A 23492-nucleotide genomic window follows, 5' to 3' on the forward strand; every position below is an offset into this window, starting at 1 on the left:
TACAAATGCTTTCAACATTTTTAGTGAAACTAAATTGAACTATAAATCAGCCATGAGAAATGAATGAGACCATTTTCAAACATTCAACTACTCATAAAGTTTACTATCCACCTAACATTTATGAAAGAATTGAGAATGTACTTTTACAACAACACAAATAATCTAAGAAAAAAGAAATATTGGAAATACCAATTGGAATATAAAGCAGTAAAAATACAATTTACAATGGCATCAAAAGCTGAAATCATTCTGACTAAAGAAAATAAAATATATGGATAGTCTCTGTACTAAAAAGCATCAAGCACCATGGAGACAAATTATAGAAGATGAAAATATGTATCATACTCACTTACTGTAAGATTCAATTTTGTAATCTCTCATTTTCTACAAATCAATCAATAGATGCAGGGAATGTCATTTATAAAGTCAGAAAGAATTACAAATATCAATAGAATCATTTTAAAGTACATATGGAATTGTAAAGTATAGAAAATTTGTAAAGCCCCTTTTTGTGAAATATATATTTTTCAATTGGTACTGAAATAGTCTTCACCTCAAATTTTATCATTTCTTTTGTTTTCTTTTAAAAACTTTTTATTGAAAATAGATTATAAAATAAAACTGCAAAGCTTCTGTAAGGCAAAGGACACTGTGGTTAGGACAAATCGGCAACCAACAGATTGGGAAAAGATCTTTACCAATCCTACAACAGATAGAGGCCTTATATCCAAAATATACAAAGAACTCAAGAAGTTAGACCGCAGGGAGACAAATAACCCTATTAAAAAATGGGGATCAGAGCTAAACAAAGAATTCACAGCTGAGGAATGCCGAATGGCTGAGAAACACCTAAAGAAATGTTCAACATCTTTAGTCATAAGGGAAATGCAAATCAAAACAACCCTGAGATTTCACCTCACACCAGTGAGAATGGCTAAGATCAAAAACACAGGTGACAGCAGATGCTGGAGAGGATGCGGAGAAAGAGGAACACTCCTCCATTGTTGGTGGGATTGCAGACTGGTACAACCATTCTGGAAATCAGTCTGGAGGATCCTCAGAAAATTGGACATTGAACTGCCTGAGGATCCAGCTATACCTCTCTTGGGCATATACCCAAAAGATGCCCCAACATATAAAAAAGACACGTGCTCCACTATGTTCATCGCAGCCTTATTTATAATAGCCAGAAGCTGGAAAGAACCCAGATGCCCTTCAACAGAGGAATGGATACAGAAAATGTGGTACATCTACACAATGGAATATTACTCAGCTATCAAAAACAACGACTTTATGAAATTTGTAGACAAATGGTTGGAACTGGAAAATATCATCCTGAGTGAGCTAACCCAATCACAGAAAGACATACATGCTATGCGCTCACTGATAAGTGGTTATTAGCCCAAATGCTTGAATTACCCTAGATGCCTAGAACAAATGAAACTCAAGACGGATGATCAAAATGTGAATGCTTCACTCCTTCTCTAAAAGGGGAACAAGAATATCCTTGGCAGGGAAGAGAGAGGCAAAGATTAAAACAGAGACTGAAGGAACACCCATTCAGAGCCTGCCCCACATGTGGCCCATACATATACAGCCACCCATATAGACAAGATGGATGAAGCAAAGAAGTGCAGACCGACAGGAGCCAGATGTAGATTGCTCCTGAGAGACACAGCCAGAATACAGCAAATACAGAGGCGAATGCCAGCAGCAAACCACTGAACTGAGAATAGGACCCCCGTTGAAGGAATCAGAGAAAGAACTGAAAGAGCTTGAAGGGGCTCGAGACCCCATATGTACAACAATGCCAAGCAACCAGAGCTTCCAGGGACTAAGCCACTACCTAAAGACTATACATGGACTGACCCTGGACTCTGACCTCATAGGTAGCAATGAATATCCTAGTAAGAGCACCAGGGGAAGGGGAAGCCCTGGGTCCTGCTAAGACTGAACCCCCAGTGAACTAGACTGTTGGGGGGAGGGCGGCAATGGGGGGAGGGTTGGGAGGGGAGCACCCATAAGGAAGGGGAGGGGGATGTTTGCCCGGAAACCAAAGAATTAATATTAAGTATTAAATAAATTTAAAAAAAAGAAAATAGATTCTTCTCTTATACAATACACCCTGACCACTGACCACAGTTTTCCCTTTCTCTAATCTTGCCATCTACCCCCACTTCCCCCTGTGCCACATATCCACTTCTCTTCCATTTCTTCAAAAAAAAAAAAGCATGCATACAAAGAGACAGCAACCAAACAGAAGACAGGATAAAATAAGACAAGGTCAAAACCCTCATATCAAGGCTGGACAAGGCAACCCAACAGATAAAAAGAGTCTTAAGAAGAGGCAAAGAAGTAGAGATAAATTTCCAGTCACTGTAAGTTGTCTCACAAGAACACCAAGCTAACAACCATAACACAAATATAGAGAACATGGTACAGACTGACGCAGGCTCTATGCTTGCTGTTTCAATTTGTGTGATCCTAGGTGAAGCCTGACCTCTTGATGTCCTCTATAACATCTGATTCCTGCAATCATTCCGTTTCCTCTTCTGCAGGGTTCCATGATCTCCAAGGAAAGGGACCCAATAGAGAACTCCAATTTATACTCTCTCTGCAAAATGTCTAGCTGTCTCAATAAGGCTCTCATCTGGGGCTGGGGAAATATTCCCTAATGAAGACTAGACAAGGTACTGGTCTATGGAGTATAGAAAAATATCATTTAGAATCATTTTTATTTTAATTTTTTAAACTAGTTATGTTTGGTTCTACTCTAGGTCTCTGGGCTATCCAGTCTCTGGTTCCTTGCTATTCAGGCACTGTAGGACATGGAGTCTCTCTTGTGGAGGGGGTCTCAAGTTAAACCAAATATTGGTTGACGACTCCTGCCTGTAGTTCTTTGTGTAGAGTTGAGAGCTAATAGGCTTTTTCCTATGCAGTTTGACATATCCTTTGCTGTCATCCTTGATGAATTCACATTTGGACTATTATGTTGATGAGGCATTATGTGTGTAGCTTCTGTTATTATGAAAAGACAAAATCTCCCAGCAAATTCTCTGATTCTCTGAGCCTTACAATCTGTCTGTTTCCTCTTGTAAACAGTTTTCTGAGCCTTAGGTTTGGGAGAGTTTTGTAGAACTATCCATTGAGATTGTACTCCCCAACTCTATATGGATTGTTAATGGTTTTTATAGTGAGTTCAGTTTATTGCACAAATAAATATGTTAGATATGGGTGAGGAATATACCTTTCATGGGAATAAGAGCAGAATTTTATAGATTGTTGGTAAGAAGTACCCTGGTTAAGTTAATTAGTAGTTTTACGATCTCCTCCAATAACTATGATATTACTAACATTGAGTAGTTAACTAGTTTTCCCTTACCACACTTGCTATTCCTCTTGTTGAGTGGTGAATAAGTCCACTTAGAGATTGGTTGGTTACTGTCAATGTATTTGTTTCATTACTGTATCTTTAAGGTATTCATACATTGCTGGTCATTGATATGATTCACAGGCAAGACTCTGTAGAAAAGTGTAAGAAAGTAAATATAGGAGGACAGAGGTGGATAGAATAACAATAAGGCTATCTGAAAAAGCCACAAAATATCATGCTGTTAACTATTTACCTTAAAAACCTATAATAGAAATAGTTCTGTTTATAAATATGCATATATAGTTTTAGTGACATCTGGACAAATGGTGCTTCCTCCAAGATCCAAAGACTAACTACCAGAAATCTCAGTATCAATATCAGATACAAGAAGATATAATTTTAGTTTTTGGTCAAGGCCATCCAAGAGATGCCCAAAACCAACAGCCTGTTTCTATTCCCATTGTTTACACCCCTCCCCCAGAGTTGAAAGTTAAGTCCCAATTGCTAAAGACTCTATGAACTTCACAAACAGGCACCAGAGGTTCCTGAGCTAGGATTGACCTGAATGCCTCCTCCTTGATGACTACTTTCATGGTACATGAAGGTACCATGCAAGCTTCCAAAATGGGGAAGCAACCAGAGCCCTACCCTAAATTCTATTCAATTAATCTTTATACCATTTCATTTGACTGTTTTTATTATTTGTATGCACCTATTCTCTTAGAAATGAGAGTTTATCCTTTTTTCATTTTCAGTTTTCCCTTTTACCAGGTTCCATACAAGCAGCTTCTTCTCACTTGCTATCATTCTTAGGACTCAGGTTTATCTGATTCTTTGCAGTCTACTATTATTCTTAATTATTTCCTACTTTCCCTCAGAGTTATTTATAATCAAAATCAGAGTTTGTTATGTTTATATTATAATGTAATTCTTCCCAACCAACTATATTTCCAAGTGTGACTATTGTATCAGACAATGTGTCATCAGTGATTCTAAGTTTTCTGATATAAATAAAAAATTTACTTTTCTTCATTAATGCACCATATACAAAGAATATTCTATCATTTTATCAACCCAGCTAAATTCACTATAGAAGCTTATTCAAGATTAAACATATATATATATATATATACATATATATATATATATATCTGCAGAATTTTCATTACCACAGCAGACCACCTTTAACTTTTCAGTTTTCTGTTTACTGCTTTATCTGTGTATTGATCCCATAAAAATAATTCATAACTTTTGGTACAGAAGCCTGCTTGGGTAATTAAGTGGGTAGTTAAGCATTTAAGAGAAATTGCTGATTGTAAATGAAACTTTTATTCACCAGATGCAGTTGTCATCTCCAAGATTTACTGCTCAATATACTCACCCTTTATAGCTTTTTCTGAACTCTGGATGGCTGATTCAACTCAGTTGTTTGGGCTCAAATTCCATTTCAAGATGAATGAATTTATCTGGCTTCTCTTGGCTTCTGACTGATGTGCTCTGCTTAGCATCATACTAAACTTGGCATTATGTTCTATTCTTCTGGATTCTTCTTATTCTCTGACTTGTCCTGTGTCTAGATTGTTCTTTCTGCAACCTGTCTCTGTAAAACTGTCCGGACACAAAACACCAATGCTTCCTGTTTCTGTTTCTCTAAAGTAGCCTTTCTTTAATGTGCTGTTTTCATATGAGTTGAGCATAGCTAATCTCTGATTCATGCTATCAAATCTTTCTCTGATCATCACTTTGCCTGCCCCTCAATTAGATGTCATTTTCACAATTGGCTGCTTCCTTTTGAAATACAGGGTCAGATTCATTGTTATGGATTAACAATGTATTAAATGACTGTCTGCATTCCAGCCAAATCACACAGACCTAGGTCTTTGGATGTAATCCCTTGTCAAAGCAACCATGTTGCTGGATTAAAATTCCTTTACACCTTCCCCCATTCTATCTAAGCTAACAATCATATAGTTTAATGATTGCAACAGAAGCAATTATCAGTAACATAAATTTAAAGAGACCAATGACTTTATGAAGATTCGTTGGTTCAATGATCCTTCATAACTGCATTCCTGATTATTTGTTCTTCAGCAAATGTCCACTTCAACATTAAGGTTTTCCAATCTGCCAGTCAGATGAAGTACCTCTTTTTGCTGTCAGTTTGTTGAGCTGTTCCCACACAGGGAGGATATGCTTTCTGCATTGTCTGCATTTCAGTTTTTCTGCATCACACTTCCTTGATTCTGTATCTTTCTCTCTTGACCCATGACTTTTATGTGGAAGTCTCCCTTACTCAGATTAGATCTTTATCAATTTTGATAGAGACCAAAGTTTTTAATAGGTAAAACCTCTCCCCCAATTTAACACATTCCCTGACTTCCATTCTTGTGTTAAAACATCAGTCTAATTCAACAGTTTTTTTTTTACTACAATTCATTAACCTTCAGCTTATCTTATTCTCTCTTTCTGTTTATCAATTAATTAGATCTTTATTAATATACAAATTAACTAGATATTTAGGCAGTTGAATTTCATGTATAGCTCCAAGCCAGAGAACCATGTTTCATGACGGTGAGCCAGGATTCTTACCTATTGCCAATGAGCTGTTTATCTTGATCTTCAATTTTAAAATAAGCATTCCTAGACCTTTACATCCTCTGTCTCTTGTCTCTCAATGCTTTGCATTATCATGCTAATTTTTCTTGTTTTACAACTACTTTTTCCTCATTGTACAACTATTTTTTTTTTTGGTCGCTGAGAATATTTATTCAAAAACGGGGATTGAAAAAATTGTATAGAGTGTCTGCTGCTGAGAACTGGGCCCCTGCCCCCAGGCTGCACCCCCTGCTTTAGACAGAACCCTCTCTATGGGTTGCCCCCACTCCCAACTCCCCCCCCCACAAGCCCAGCATGTCTATTCCATTCAAAAAGGGTATCAGTGGAAGCAGCAGGAGCTGCAGGGCATGAAGAGAAGCTTGACCCCAGCCACACCTCGCTCTCATTCAATTCCTCCTATTTTTGTTTTTGTACCTCTACTTTTCAACTTTTTCTGAGATAGTTTTCTTGTGCAGTTATTTCAACCTCTTTGGAGGAAACATAGAGATTGGAATTAAAAATAGGGTAGGATTTACTTGGTAGTCACAGGTACGGTAAGTACTACACTGGCCTTTTCTTTTTTTTTTTTTTTTTTTTTTTTAACTTGAGTATTTCTTATATACATTTCGAGTGTTATTCCCTTTCCCGGTTTCCGGGCAAACATCCCCCTCCCCCCTCCCCTTCCTTATGGGTGTTCCCCTCCCAACCCTCCCCCCATTGCCGCCCTCCCCCCATAGACTAGTTCACTGGGGGTTCAGTCTTAGCAGGACCCAGGGCTTCCCCTTCCACTGGTGGTCTTACTAGGATATTCATTGCTACCTATGGGGTCAGAGTCCAGGGTCAGTCCATGTATAGTCTTTAGGTAGTGGCTTAGTCCCTGGAAGCTCTGGTTGCTTGGCATTGTTGTACTTTTGGGGTCTCGAGCCCCTTCAAGCTCTTCCAGTTCTTTCTCTGATTCCTTCAATAGGGGACCTATTCTCAGTTCAGTGGTTTGCTGCTGGCATTCGCCTCTATATTTGCTGTATTCTGGCTGTGTCTCTCAGGAGCGATCTACATCTGGCTCCTGTCGGTCTGCACTTCTTTGCTTCATCCATCTTGTCTAATTGGGTGGCTGTATATGTATGGGCCACATGTGGGGCAGGCTCTGAATGGGTGTTCCTTCAGTCTCTGTTTTAATCTTTGCCTCTCCCTTCCCTGCCAAGGGTATTCTTTTTCCTCATTTAAAGAAGGAGTGAAGCATTCACATTTTGATCATCCGTCTTGAGTTTCGTTTGTTCTAGGGATCTAGGGTAATTCAAGCATTTGGGCTAATAGCCACTTATCAATGAGTGCATACCATGTATGTCTTTCTGTGATTGGGTTAGCTCACTCAGGATGATATTTTCCAGTTCCAACCATTTGCCTACGAATTTCATAAAGTCGTTGTTTTTGATAGCTGAGTAATATTCCATTGTGTAGATGTACCACATTTTCTGTATCCATTCCTCTGTTGAAGGGCATCTGGGTTCTTTCCAGCTTCTGGCTATTATAAATAAGGCTGCGATGAACATAGTGGAGCACGTGTCTCTTTTATATGTTGAGGCATCTTTTGGGTATATGCCCAAGAGAGGTATAGCTGGATCCTCAGGCAGTTCAATGTCCAATTTTCTGAGGAACCTCCAGACTGATTTCCAGAATGGTTTTACCAGTCTGCAATCCCACCAACAATGGAGGAGTGTTCCTCTTTCTCCACATCCTCGCCAGCATCTGCTGTCACCTGAGTTTTTGATCTTAGCCAATCGCACTGGTGTGAGGTGAAATCTCAGGGTTGTTTTGATTTGCATTTCCCTTATGACTAAAGATGTTGAACATTTCTTTAGGTGTTTCTCAGCCATTCGGCATTCCTCAGCTGTGAATTCTTTGTTTAGCTCTGAACCCCATTTTTTAATAGGGTTATTTGTTTCCCTGCGGTCTAACTTCTTGAGTTCTTTGTATATTTTGGATATAAGGCCTCTATCTGTTGTAGGATTGGTAAAGATCTTTTCCCAATCTGTTGGTTGCCGTTTTGTCCTAACCACAGTGTCCTTTGCCTTACAGAAGCTTTGCAGTTTTATGAGATCCCGTTTGTCGATTCTTGATCTTAGAGCATAAGCCATTGGTGTTTTGTTCAGGAAATTTTTTCCAGTGCCCATGTGTTCCAGATGCTTCCCTAGTTTTTCTTCTATTAGTTTGAGTTACACTGGCCTTTTCAAGCATCGTTTCTGTCCCCTTAGCTTCTAGCCCTGGTCTTAAGAGATCTGAAATGGCTTTTTTGCCATTTTTAATGCAGAAAACTTCTATCTATATAGTTAAATTGTCTTTTGGAATGGCTTACTGTGATCCACCATCTCAGAGTCTCCTGTGTCATTCATTGCTCTGGTCTCAAGGCTCTCACTGCTTCAGAGCCTTCTGAGTATCCCTGGACAACCAGCCAAACCTGAGGAACTGATGCTTCCTCTGGAGATGATTTCAGGCCAATTTCTCCCCTTCACTTTTCTGTCAGATGTTCCTATCCTGTCACTTTTCTGTCAGATGTCCTCTGATCTATGTAATATTAGTGGGCTTTCTTCTATAGTTATGCTGGGTGTCAGATGAAAATGTGACTTTTATTTCTAGAATTGTCACCTTGTAGGATTACTGCTGCATACATTATCCCTGATCTGTCCAATCTTTCTCTGGTTCATCACTTTGTCTGCCCCTCAATTAGCCATCATTTTCAAACATGGCTACTTCCTTCTACAAACTAACTTTATCTTCATTGTTCAAGAATTAAAGGTGTGCACAAGTGGTGTGTCTGCATGTCATTCAGTGTAATTAAAAGTGTGGGATGTAACTTTGGATGTTATTCCTTGCCAAAGAAGCCATGTTTCTGGATTTAAATTCCCTTACAGCTACTCTTGGAGAAGATTTAGGTTCAGTTCTGAACTCCTATGTGCTTATTTTCAGTCATCTGTAACTCCAGTTCCAAGGGGTCAACATCTTCTTCAGACCTATGCAAGCACCAGGGACATATCTACTACATATTTACAAATGCAGACAAATACTCATGCACACAAAATAAAAATAGATCTTTAAAACACTCAACAAATAGAGTACTAATATTTATTGTCTCTATGGAAAGATTAAGTTCAAAATAACTGATGAAATAAAATTGTTCACATTCTGTGTTCTTCACACTGGTCCTATAATTTCCTTTCTGGTAATTTAAAAAAAATTGTAAAAATCTCATACATTATATCCTACCACAGTTTCCTCCATCTCCACTCTTCCCAGTTCCTATCCCTATGTATACCTCTATTGTCTCCTAGATTCACTCTTCCTCTCTTCCTCTTCAGAAAAGGAGCAGACCTCTCATGTATATAAACTGAAAATGGCATAAAAAGATACAATAAGACTAGGCACAAACTCTTTTAACAAGACTGAATGAAGCAAATGGTGGGAGGAAAAAGGCTCAAAGAGCAGCCAAATGTGCCAGACACAGCACATACTCACACTGTTAGGTGTCCCACTAGAATGGCATGTTTAAGAGATGATTTTAAACAATATAAAGGAACAAAACAAATGAAGTGCTATGAATCAGAAAACATTCTAACTAGTGAGGGTGGAATTTAAATTCTAGATTTATCACTTTTGTATGTTTGATTTTAAAGATGAAATTAATGTTGTTGTTCACTTTTTTAATATTCAAATAAGGAGATATATTCCCATTTCCCTAATTATATTTAAAATGATTTTAAAGACGTCAAGAAGATAGAATACACCCTGGAAAATGCAACCCAAATATTGATCATTCGTTCTCATTGTTATCAACTAGGAGCTTAGAAATAACCTTGTGAACTTAAATAGTCTAGAAGATCTTGGGGAAACGGGACATTGATTTTATTATTAAGTGAATTGGGAGCAATTAAAATACAAAACAGTATACCAGGATGGGAAAACTTGAGAAGCAATGAAAATGAACTCTACTTAAAAATCTAAAAATACGTATGTTTTTTATTTAATGTTTTATAATATTTATTCTTTATATCTTGAGGGTTTTTTTATTAAAAACACTAACCCTGATTACACCAAGGACTAATGCTTTGCATTCAATCAAACCTGAACTATTCTTTTTTAAAAAATTTTTTATTAGATATATTTCTTTACTTAGATTTCAAATGTTATTCCCCTTCCCAGTTTCCTGTCCATAAGCTTCCATTCCCTCCCTTCCCCCTCCCCCATATGGGTATTCCCCCTATATTTCCCCCTTACTGCCCTCCCCATATTCCCCTGCACTGGGAGGCCAACCTTGGCAGGACCAAGGGTTTCCCCATCCACTGGTGCCCCAACAAGGCTATATTCTTCTACATATGCAGTTGGAGCCCTGGGTCAGTCCATGTATAGTCTTTTGGTAGTGGTTTAGTCCCTGGAAGCTCTGGTTGGTTGGCATTGTTGTTTTTATGGGGGTTCGAGCTCCTTCAACTCTTTCAATCCTTCCTCTAATTCCCCTCAGGGAGGTCCTGTTCTCAGTTCAGTGGTTTGCTGCTAGCATTGACCTCTGTATTGGACATGCTCTGGATGTGTCTCTCAGGAGATATCTGTATCTGGTCCCTTTCAGCATGCAATTTTTAGCTTCATCAATCTTATCTAGTTTTGGTGGAGATATATGAATATATATAATATGCCACACAATTCTTTAAGGGATTTTGTGTTTCTTTGTTAAGGACTTCTACCTGTTTACTTGTGTTCTCCTGTATTTCTTAAAGGGAGTTATTTATGTCCTCCTAAATTCCTCTATCATTATTATGAGATGTGATTTAAAAAAAAAATCCAGATCTTGCTTTTCCAGTGTGATGGGGTATCTAGGACTCGCTGTATGAGAGAACTGGGTTTTAATGATATAATGCCAAGTAGCTTTGGTTTCTGTTGCTTATGTTCTTGTGCTTGCCTCTCACCATCTGGTTATCTCTAGTGCTAACTACCCTTGCTGTCTCTGACTAGAACCTGTCCCTCCTCTGATCCTCGTAGGATCAGGACTCCTCAGATTCCAGCTGTCTCTGTGATCTTATGATTCTGACATCCTGTGATCCTGAGATCTTGGGTGTGTCAGGGCTCCTTAGAGTCTGACTACTTCTGGGTTCCTGAAACCTGGATGTGACCAATCTCCTGAAATTCTGTTATGTCAGAGCTCCTGGAAGTCAAGCTTTCTCGGAGTGTTGCAGGAGTGGGTGGGGAGCCAGAGCCTTGGGTTTGCTCTAGGCATAGGTGCAATCTGGAAAGAACCTTTGCCTATGGCTGGCAGGGCTTGGGTTTCCCTGGTTCCTGTAGGGGTCCCAGTTACACTGGGTGTTGGGAAAGATGTGACCTCAACTATGGTCTTGAGTGTGTCAGAGCTCTAGTGCTTCTGGTTGTGTCCGATCTCCTGGGAGTCAAGCTTCTTCTGTGATCCTATGATCCTGTTATCCTGGGTGTTTCAGAGCACCTGGGAGTCAGGCTCCCTCTGTGTATTTTAGGTATGGGTTTAGAGCCAGTGCCCCAGTTGTACTCAGGGCACTGGTTCAGACCAGAAGGGTAACCAGAGTTTTAAATGACTGTTTGAAGCTATCTTCTGATATGGTGTCTCCCTTATGATGTACGCAATATACAATAATAAACTTGCTAAGCTTTCACTTGAGAAAAAAAGAATGCCAAGTCTGCTTTATTTAAATGAAATAATCTAATAGAAACCAGGCTGGTCTTAAATTTGGTATGTAGCCTAGAATAGACTTGGAAACTCCTCCTACTCTTTCTATCTTAGCCACCCAAGTACTAGCATTGCAGGCATGTACTCCCCCATTCTTGAGTATATCACTTTTAATTATTTTCTTCAATGTCAAGTAGTCTTCAATATACAAGTCTTTTCAGTTTTTCACCTCCTTAGAAAAGTCTATTTATAATAAAATTATTTTAATGTTGTTGTAAATTATATTCTTTTATTAATTTCCATTTTACGTGTTTGATTGCTAGCACATAGTAATATAACAGACTTTTGTATGGCAATTTTAATCAGCTTTAATGAAGTCTAATTGCACATAATTTGATTCTGAGTGGATGTATATATCCACGAACCCACAGTGACAATCAGGATAATTAGCATGCTTGTCACTTTTAATGGTTTCCTTGTGTCTTTTTTGTTACCTTGTTTTGTGTTTGTGCTAATAATAGTTATGCTGTATATCTTAACAATTTTTCAAGTATACAGCACTGTATTTAAAGTTTTTGGCATTATGTATTAAGGTAATTTTGCAGATGTTAATCTCCTTTTGTAGAACCTATTCCACACACTCAATTATTTAATACCCACTCAAAAATAATTTTCCACTTCCCCTTCTCTTTAGTCAATAAACCTTTTATCCACTCTGCTTCAATTATCTTTACTATTTTAGATATTCAACATAAGTAGTATAATAAAATATTTTATGGGTTAAGTATGAAATATCTTCATACCTTGAATATTATATATCCAACTGTTGGGACTATTTTAGAAAATTCTAGAAATTTTACAGTGTTAAATTTCTAAATGAAGTCACTGGTAAGACTATTCAAGTTTATATGTTCAGGACTACCTCATTCAATATAACAGTTTTTGTTTTTATCTGCTGACCTGCAAATTTCATTTTTATTTATTCTCAAATAGTGTTCCATATATACATATATTAGACACATTAGACAGAAGAACTGAATAAAGACTGGTGGCTAGTTTAGAGAAGAAAGGAAAAAATATAAGTAAGACCAAAAGCAAGGCAAGAAATAAACTCTTTTTAAGAGACTGAAAAAATAACATTTGATGACTGACGGAGCTATAATTTTAAGGATGTAGTAACAGACAATGGTGAACCTTCATTGCCATTTGATGCATTTTTTCATGCGTATAAAGAAAAATATCAACATAACTTATGAAAAAGAAGATAAAGAAATCAAATTCATTTATGATTCAAAAAATCTCCTTAATGTTTATAATGAGCATTTTCATCAATATTATTGGAGATCCATGTTGGAGTGATTTTCCACTAAGTGACAAATCTAAGATGTAATGGTTGTTTTAGAAGAATGTACAATGTAAATTACCAATAAAACAAGTTCTTTCAGATGATATAGGTTAATAAAATGTTAAGAAGAGAAAGATTTTAACGTTGGACCTCCTTTCATACAAGGTACTATCTCTTATAGGAAGGGAGAATGCCATATATATATATATATATATATATATATATATATGTGTGTGTGTGTGTGTGTGTGTGTGTGTGTATGTATGTATGTATATACATATACATATACATATATATATACATACATACATATATACATACATACATATACATATATATATATATATATATATATATATATATATATGTGTGTGTGTGTGTGTGTGTGTGTGTGTGTGTGTTTTATCCTCTCTGGTTTCTCTGGAAAGTAAAGTCACTTTTCTTATTTCTTTTCTTTCCAATTTTTAAAGATTTACATCCAGTTTTTTACTAAAGATAAATACTCCCAGAGAAGAAGTAAAGCCACCACAAAGCAAAAAGATAGTGTATGTGTATGTGAGTGATTTTTGGGGGGATCCCTGATTTGTTCTCTGAGGGGATAGTGAGATAGGCAGGGCCAGGGGTAACCAGGAAGGCAAATGAGGGTCCCAGTTCTTGACTATTCATTGCTCCTGGGGCCCCTCAGGAGATGTAGTTTGACCTTGTGGCCACATGATCCTAATCAATCAACTGCTACACAAATACCCTGGATGTATCTGTCTTGTCAAAATTGTCCTTAAAAATGTCCTCCTTGTGGAACTTCTCCATAAAGCCATCCCATTTCCTTAGTGTGTCTAACTGTCAAAAGGTGCATTTGAAAAGAGGAGATACTGTGGCCATGATGAGCCCATCATGATCCAGTTGGCTGATAGCAGGTAGAGAGACTTCTCTGACAGGGCTTCATGGATGTTGACTGGGACCCAGGGGATGAAGTTGGCCAATTTCCTTTTGTGTATCCTTTGTAGGGTCTTGTGGAGCTCAGTGGGGTTCATCTCTCCCTGGATTTTGTTGAGGATGGGGGTGATCTGACAATCCTGACTTGTGGACACCATCACATTCTTGGACTCTAGCAGTCACCTCATGACATCCAGGACTATTTTCTTCCTCACACTGACCATGGAGTGGTCCATAGTGAGGGTATATAACCAGTCATGAGGAAGTGGAGCTAAGGGGTGGGAATGAGTGAGGCAACGATACTGATGAGTTTGTTGCTCATGGATCCAAGGTAGCACAGGGTAGTAGTGCTGGGTGACTTGATGATGGACACCACCTGGTTGATTTGGGAGAAGGATGGGTTCTGGGTGTGCATGCAGTCTGTGGGGATCAGGTTCAGGGTTAAAAACAAAACAAAACAAAGTAAAAAATAAATACCAAAAAGCATTAAGTTGGGAGGGAGATGCAAGTAGAGGAACCAGCATAGATTTAGAAAAAAGGAAAGGTGGCAAGAATTGATGTAATGATATATTATATCCATGTATAAGACTTCCACAGCCTAGATAAAAAATAAGTTATTCTCATAATTTCTAATTTCTCAGCCTCTCAAATATATTTGTTTGCTTATGTAGTAGAAAGAGACTGGTGGCATGATTTTCTAAGACATATTCAGAATTCATAGAAGATGAATTATAACTTGAAGTCAGTTTTCACATTTTGAAGCCTTCTTTTTGTACTACTTTGTATGCAACATCTAGAGTGATGTGATCACTAGATAAAGATTGGCTACTAAATATGTTGGCTCATTTTTCAAGGATATTTCTATATATTTTGGTACAGTATTGAACATGCTGGTGTGATCATGAAGGTATTAGCCACTTAAATAGCTCTTATATATGTATAGAAAATATACTTTAAAAATAAAAGGAATAAACAGAAGCAGAAACTACAAGTAAAATAACAAAAAAGATAAGTATTTTAAATATAATTTATCATTACAGCATCCCACACTTACTAATCACTATCTGACAACTTTGACCAAATGAAATCTATCTGGCCTGTGCAGAAATAAGCAAGAAATTTTAATTTGTATTTAGACACACAATATTCACAATATTCTGTTACAATATCCACCATTTATTTAAAAAGCAATTGGAGGAGGTACTGCATGAAATATATAAAGAGCTAGACACCCACTCTGATGCCAGCTAATTTCTGCAATTGCAGTTTCCCACCACCAGGGTCTCCATGTGACGGTCTCCCCCAACCTGCCTCTTGAAACAGGTCCTGCTCACATTTCCAGCTATCCACCCTTGTGGTCAGCTGTCACAAATCCCTGTATTCCAGTAAAATCAAAATTCTAGAGGCTTATAATTTATTAGTCAGATTCATGTTAGTAAGTTCTCAACCCATAAAAAACCCACACAATGAACTCAAAACTCATGTGATATAAATACAATCTACACAGCTAGATGGAATAAATACACGCTACTTATTATTTAATCATCTATCTAAGAAATCCCAAATACTTACGGCTCCCAGGACTGTGTGGTTCTGGCTCCTCTTCCACTCCTGTAGGTTCCATCTTGTCTCCTCCTCTTTGTTTCCCCCTCTGTCTTTCAGTATTTGACTCTAAAATTTTAAGCCCACCTTCTTTTTCTTCAGACTCTAGCCTTATCTTTCACCTACCTTCACCTGCATGCAGACAGCAATCTACAGGGAGGAACTATCAAAAGTGTATACAGGAAAGTCAAATGATGAGATGTTTTTGAAAAGATTAAATAAAACTCAGGTTCCTGCTTTAAACTGGTTTAATCAAGATAAGGAATGTTATAGCTGAGGGCACCTTTTTTTTTGAAATAACTACACTAAATAAACAGGAAATCATCTTCCTTTATAAAGAAAACTAAGCTCCTGGAAATACATGGAGATAATTCCTGAAGTATTTATGCATCTAGAAGATGATACAAATGTACAAGTGATCATATGCTTTTAGTAATCTGACAATGACAAAATGCTATACATGTAAAGGAATATATATGTATATTTGGAATTTCAGAAGACTTTCCCCTTTCCAGACTGGATTTTTTAACTAGCTTGACATTATGCAGGTCAAGTGAGGTAACCAGTTTTGCGAGTTAGTCTATATAAAAGTAATCAGCATTCAACAGCTCTCTTTTTAATCCATGGCCCTTAAATTCTCTCTGTTCTGTCTTCCATGATGTTCCCTGAGCCTTAGGGAGTGATATCATATATCTGTTTCCTCTATGATTGAATACTTAACTGGTGCTTATTCTTAACACTTTGACTAGTAATGAGCTTCTATATTAATGACTACCACTGCAATAGTTTGTCTGATCAAGCTGGAGTATAGCACAGATCTGTGGATATAAACATAAATAGTCAGAAGACAAATTGACAATGTGACTATTAATCAAAATAATATTAATGTATTCTCCCACTGGATTTTTGGCTTCCCTAGTGATGGGTTTTCACCATAGTAACACTACCAGGAAAAAATTACCTCCTCTGGAGCAGACTTCATGTCTAATCAACAGACCAATTGCCCATGCCCATAAATAGTGCTGCCACTAATATGCCAATGAGTATATCTTGTTTGTAGCTTGTAATTATAGCACACAGTGTTAGTTTTAAGCAATAGGGATTTTTTTCACAAGAGCAGTGGCAATAGCCTATGTAGCTTTGGGTGCCTCTGATACCTGTGTGACCAGTATCTCATAGAGATATAATATGTCCTCTGTGAGTAACATTGTTTGCCTATGTAGGATGCTTCTGTTCAAAGTCTCTTTTAAAAATGAGAATACAATTTAATTTACAGGGAAATGGAGCATATAAGATGCCCCCAAACCCAAATGACTCCCATTCATCTTTGTTTTCGTCTACATCCCTGAAAGGAAAAAGTTTAAAATTGCCCCCTAGACAAAAGTTGAAGCCAAAAGCGGGCCCTGGAACTGCCTGCTCCAGAAACTAGCTGATCACAGAAAGAGTAATTGCATCATCTGGTTCAGCCACTTTGTTCCAGGAACTAGCTAACTATAATAGCAGCTGACCATAATAGCAGCTGACCATAATAGCAGGAACTGGTTAACCATAAAGTTAGATTAAAATCTTAAAGAACAATCATGAGAAACAGGAGGTTCTTCCATGTGATTTGGTATGGTTTTTTTCCTTTAAATACCCCTTCTCCAAGCCATTCGAGGTCAAACTCCTCTACCCCTGCGTGGGATATGAGTCTCGACCCCAGTACACTGGTTTCTGTTATCCCTAGCAATAAACCTCTTGTTGATTGCATCAAGATTGGTCTTTCATGAGTTCTTGGGGGGTCACGTCATCCCAAGACTTGAGTGAGGGTCTCCCCACTTCGGGGGTCTTTCACTCCCTGCCACCTTCACTCTTTAAACTTTAGGCTCCTAGTTATATACCCCATTCCTTCATATCACATGTGACTTACTATCTCCCTAGTTATATTTTTACCTGAGTTGCAATATCATAGGTTTCCATATAGCTTCTTCATGTACAATACATTTTGGTTGGTTCTCCCCTTTCCCCATCACTCCACTATTCACTTGAACTTTTCTGCCCCAACAACTTCCTCACTATACCTTTATTTCATCTATATCTAACTATACCCATGCCTAAATTGACCCCATCTTATAGCTCATATCTAGTTTCCTGGTTTCCACATTTGTTATCAGCTAAACACACAAATCAAAGGAATTCAAGCTTGGACACACAAATGAGAAAGAACATGTGATGTTTGTCTTTTGAGACAAGGATGACCTCAGTTAGTTTCATTTTTCCACTGCCATACATTTACCTGCAAACTTCATTTTGTTTTTATAGCTGAGTAATATTCCACTGTGTGTCCTGAATTTCCCCTTCCAATTCATATCAGTAGGTTCCATTTCATTGAGAAATTATCAATAGAGCAGCAATGATCATGATGTACAAGTATCTCTGTGACAGGGAAAAGTCCTTTAGGTATATGTCTAGGAGTGGTACATCTGGATTGCATGGTAGATTTACTGAGAAGCTTCAATATTGTTTTTTAAAGGAGCTACATTGGTTTAATATTACTACTAATAGTATCGTTCTAATTTCTCCACACACAGATTCGCATCTATTGTCATTTGTATCTCTGATGATATTAATTCTTATTGCATTAAAATAGAATCTTAAAGTAGTCTTAATCTTCATTCCCATTATTAGTAACTATGGTGATCATTTTAAATGTGTTTTATAGCATCAGTAATAGTTTAAGGCCTTGGGACCTCCCTTGAGGTGGATCCCAATTTGGGCCTGTCACTGGACCCTCTTTTCCTCAGGTTTTTCTCCATTTCCATCCCTGCAGTTATTTCAGACAGGGACAATTCTGGGTCAGAGTTTTTGACTGTGAGATAGCAACTCCATCCTTCTGCTTAATGCTCTGTCTTTCTAAAAGTTCCCTCTCCCCACTGTAGTGTATTTCATCTAAGGTCTTCCCTTTGGGTCCTTGGAGTCTCTCACCTCCCAGGTCTCTTGTGCTTTCTGTAGAGTCCCCTCAACTTCTACCTCCAGATGATGCCTGTTTCTATTCTTTTTGCTGGCCCTTAGTACTTCTGCCCTGTTTCCCCCTCACCCCAAATACTTGATCATGTTCCCCTTTTCCCTTCCATGTTTCCTCTCCCACACAGGTGCCTCCCTCCCTCAGCCTTCCATGATTGCTTTCTTTTCCTCCCAAGTGGGATTGAGGCATCATCACTTGAGCCCTTTAGCTTGTTAACCTCCTTGAGTTGTGCAGATTGTATTCTGGGTATTCTGTACATTTTTGGCAAATATGCACTTATTAGTGAGTACATATCATGCATGTCATGTCCTTTTGGGTCTGAGTTACCTCATTAAGGATGCTATTTTATTGTTCTATCCATTTGCCTGCAAAACTCATGATGTTCTAGTTCTTAATAACTGAGTAGTATTCCATTGTGTAAATGAACTAAATTTTCTTTATCCATTCTTCGGTTTTGGAACATCTGGGTTGTTTCCAGATACAGCGCAAGGGGAGGCTCCAAGGCCTGACACTATTATTGATGCTATGCTATATTTATAGAAAGGAGTCTAGCATGGTTGATCTCTGAGAGGCCCAACAAGCAGCTGTAAGAGTCAGATACAGATATTTATGCCCAATCAATGATCAGAAGCTGGGCACCACTGTGGTAGAATTAGGAAAAAAGCTGGGAGAAGCTGAGAAGGAGGGTGACGCTATAAGGAGACCAGCAGTCTCAACTAACCTAGACCCCCAAGATCCCTTAGACACTGAGCCACCAACCAGACAGCATACACCAGCTTATAGGAGGCCTCTGACACATATATAATGGAGGACTGCCTGGGCTAGCCCCAGTGAAAGAGGCACCTAACCCTGGAGAGACTCGAGGGTCCAGGGAGGGAGAAGGTCTGATAGGATCGGGGATTGGGACATCCTCTTGGAGACATAAGAGGAGGTATGAGATGAGGAGCAGTCAGAGGGCAGACCAGAAGTGGGATAACAAATGGATTGTAAAAAGAGAGTAAAAGGGGTTGGGGATTTAGCTCAGTGGTAGAGCGCTTGCCTAGCGAGCTCAAGGCCCTGGGTTCGGTCCCCAGCTCCGAAAAAAAAGAAAAAAAAAGAGAGTAAAAATAATTTTTAAAAAGTGTTTTAAAGCCAACTTCCTTCCTTCTTTGATTTTTTCTTTCTATTTTTAGAATATAATATTCAGTTCCCTGCCTCATTTTAAATATTTATCTGTTTGTCATTTTCACAAATTGTGTGGCACCATGGCCCCAGCACATATTGCCCATAGGATAGATTATAGGTCAAGGGTTTTGTGACTGGGTTGGTGTCCAGGTTTCTCTTTATGTAGCCTGAAGAGTGCTTTCAAGCACCAAAAAGACTAGTACATGGAGGTGAAGGCTCTATGCCAGCATCAGCTCAACATATCTACATTCATAAACCGTGTAGACATTGTCCTCAGCAACAGGGCCATAATGCCCATTTTTAGAGAACAACCTTACATCCTAGCATCAGCCTGATTGTATAGGGATCTCTACAAAACCCAGTTGTCTAATACTTCAACTGAATGCAACCCAGTCCTACCACTGCAAGCTTTGCCTAGCTAAAAACGATATCCACTTTTGTTGTCATATCTTAACTTACTAGAGTCCTCATTAGGGTCACCCTCATAGATTACAGAAAGTTTCCACTGTACATGGTTTCTACCCCCAATGCTCCCCAACTCCAGCTTTCTCTAGCTGTACTCTCTCCCTCTATCTTATCCCATCCTTCCACCCCACCTAATCTTTCCCACTCTCAACCCCACCTGCCCCAAGACCATTCAAAATTTAATGAAGTACTCTTCCCAAGGAGGATCCATGCAGAACATCCCCATCCTTCCCAAGAGTCCTCCTCCTTACCTAACCTCCCTGGTCCGAAGATTATAGCATGATTAACATTTAATTAACAGTTCCTTCCCAAGAGACCCCCTCTTTACCTAACCTCCCTGGTCTGAAGATTACAGCATGATTAACATTTAATTAATGGTTAAAATTCACATATAACACATAGTGTATTTGTCTTTCTGTGTCTGGGTTACCTTGCTTAAGCAGAATATTATAGTCGTATTCATTTGCCCACACAATTCATGATGTCCTTGTTTTTAATACCTAAATAATATTCGAATGTGTAAGTGAACCACATTTTCTTTATTCATTCTTCAGTTGCAGATATCTGGGTTGCTTTCAGTTTCTGATTCTTAAGAGTGAAGCAGCTATTCAGATTATTATGAATGAACATAATTGAGCTAGTTCTCTTGTATAAGGATGGAGAATCTTTGGTATATGGTATAGATAGGTTTTGAGGTAGATCCAGTCTCAATTTTCTGAGGAACTGCATATTGATTTCCATAATGGCTGTACAAGTTTGTACCCCCACCAGCAATAGATGAGTATTCCCCATGCTCCACATCTTCACCAGCAAGAGATGCCATTTGTGTTATTGATCTTACCATGTGACGGGTATAAGATGGCATAGCAAAGTAGTTTGAGCTGCATTTCCTCAATGCCTATGGATATGGAAACTTTCTATGTTTTAATGTTTTTCAGCCATTTGAGCCATTCCTCTATTGAAAAATCTCTATTTAGATCTATATCCTGATCTTTTAATTGAATTGTTTTGTTTTGTAACCTAATTTCTTATGATCTTTATGTATTTTGAATGTCAGTCCTCTACCAGATGTGGAGTTCATTAAAACCTTTATACATTCTGTAGACTGCCTCTCTGTCCTATTGAATATGTGCTTTGCTTTACAGAAGCTTTTTAGTTCCCTGAGGGCCCATTTATTAACTAATGATCTTAATACCTGCACTATTACTATTATCAGAAAGTTGTCTCGTTTGCCAAAGCAGAAAAGGCTATGCCCCATTTTCTCTTCTCCCAGGTAGAGTATGCTAGGTTATATGTCGAGGTCTTCAATTTGCTTGGACTTGAGCTTTGTGCGGTGTGATAAATATGGATTTATTTTCATTCTTCTTGTAAAAGTAACTTTTGTTCACCTGATGCAACTGTTATCTCAGAGGCCTCCTGCTGAATAGGTTCACTACTTCCCAGTTGTTTCGGACCTCTGCCTGGTTGGTTTAACTCTGTGAATCTGGCTCAGACTCCTCTCCAAGTTGATTTATTCAAGATGTTTTCTCTCAGTTTCTTGTAGGATTAATTTGTCAGTCCGTTCTGCCATTGGGCTCTGGCTACTCAGGGAGGGAGGATGTGGGAAGTTTGACCGCATTTACCCCAGGCTGCTGCTGCTGGGTGGGTGTTGGACTCTAAGAAGCCACTGGACACCACTCCTAGGGTGTGGAAGCATCGTCTGAACCAGGACACAGCTACTTCTCAAAGTAGACCTGAAATTAAATACCTTTTGCAGGGAAGAGTGTCTAGGAAGAAAAGGTTATTGGCTAAGACTTCAGACCTTTGTGTACCTCATTATAATGGAGATTTGTATTAATTGACCTGTGGTCCAATTACCCGGGGAGGGGCTGGGGGCATTGCCCTTACTTGACTGATGGCCTCAAATCTATGAAGGACTGCGGCTAGTGACCATCCCGGTTTCCTGGGAATCAGGAAAAATGCCTACTGTCCCTTCAGAGTCACCAGTGTTTCCAACCTCCTCAACCAGGAACCAGGGTACCTTTCATGGTCTCACAGCTTCTCATTGGATTGCTCTCCTTGGCCTCAAACTAACTCTGGCAATTTGTTTTAATCTTCTGCTTCCTTATTCTCTGGTTTATCTGCCTCTGCTAACCTGCACTGAACTATGTGAACTCATGAGCAAACGCAATTCCAATACACTTCACTCACTGCACTGGCTCCCAACTGACTGGACTGAACTGTTCTGTTCTGATTTACTCTGCTCTTAAATAACTTGTCTTTCCTGCACTGTTCTCTGAGAGTTGGGCATAGCCTATAATTTCAAACCTTTCTCCAGTTTGTTACATTGTCTGTTCCTCAATTAGATGTCATTGGGATTAAGGATGTGTAATAAGGCCGTGTTTGTATTCCAGCTAGATTAGACATATCTAAATCTTTGGACATTATCTCTTGCCATAGCAGCCATGTTGCTAGACTAAAATTCCTCAACATTTCTACAGGCAGACACCCAGTTTAACCAGCACCATAACTTGAAGTTGACACTATAAGAGGTATTCCATGCTGTACAATGTCTAGATGACCAGGTACTGGAGAGGTCCAAAGATCTAGGGTAGAATCAAACACTACTGGCAAATAAAATATCATTGAACGATTCCTAATAATATCTGCTATAGATTGGTTCCTTGCCCAGTCATCATCAGAGAGACTTGCACAGACAGCAGAAAGGAGTATTGCTGAGAAGAACAATCAGACATTATATAGAGAGTAAGTGTACATTGAAGATCTCAATCGTATCCCTCCTCTTCAAAATCAGCTAAACCTGACTAAGCAGGGGAGGAAAGATTGTAGGAGTCAGAGGTGATGGAGAACATGAAGAGTACATGGCCCACTAAATTGATTATGCAGGGCTCACATGGGCTCACAGATATTGAAGGTGCAAGCACAAGGTTTACAAGGGTCTACACCAGGTCTTCTGCATATGTATTATGGCTGTTAGCTTTGTGGTTTTGTGGAACTCCTAACAGTGGCAGAAATTGGATGTATCTTTGACTCTTGCCTGCTCTTGGGACTCCTTTTCTCCAATTGGATAGCCTTGTCCAGCCTCAATAAGAGGGTTTATGCCTTGTCTTGCTGTATATATTTGTTTGACCATTGGAGATTTGCTCTTTTTTTGAGAGGAAACAGAAGGGGATAGATCTCTGTGACAGAGGAGTTATACAGGTGGGAAGAGTGAAGAGAAGGAAAACTGTGTTCAGGATATGTTGTATGAAAGAAGAGTCACTTCAATTAAAAAATTAAAAATATCTATTTGATTTATTGATTTTTGTCACATTAATAGAAAACAATATTC

The 23492-nt window shown here is 38.6% G+C and overlaps 1 pseudogene; it reads right to left on the bottom strand.

The window, feature by feature from the left end:
- Positions 1–13674: 13674 nt before the first annotated feature.
- Positions 13675–14413, bottom strand: Tubg1-ps3 (tubulin, gamma 1, pseudogene 3; annotated as a pseudogene).
- Between the last annotated feature and the right edge of the window lie 9079 nt (positions 14414–23492).

The sequence above is a fragment of the Rattus norvegicus genome, chromosome X (assembly GCF_036323735.1).
Source record: "Rattus norvegicus strain BN/NHsdMcwi chromosome X, GRCr8, whole genome shotgun sequence".
NCBI lineage: Eukaryota > Metazoa > Chordata > Mammalia > Rodentia > Muridae > Rattus > Rattus norvegicus.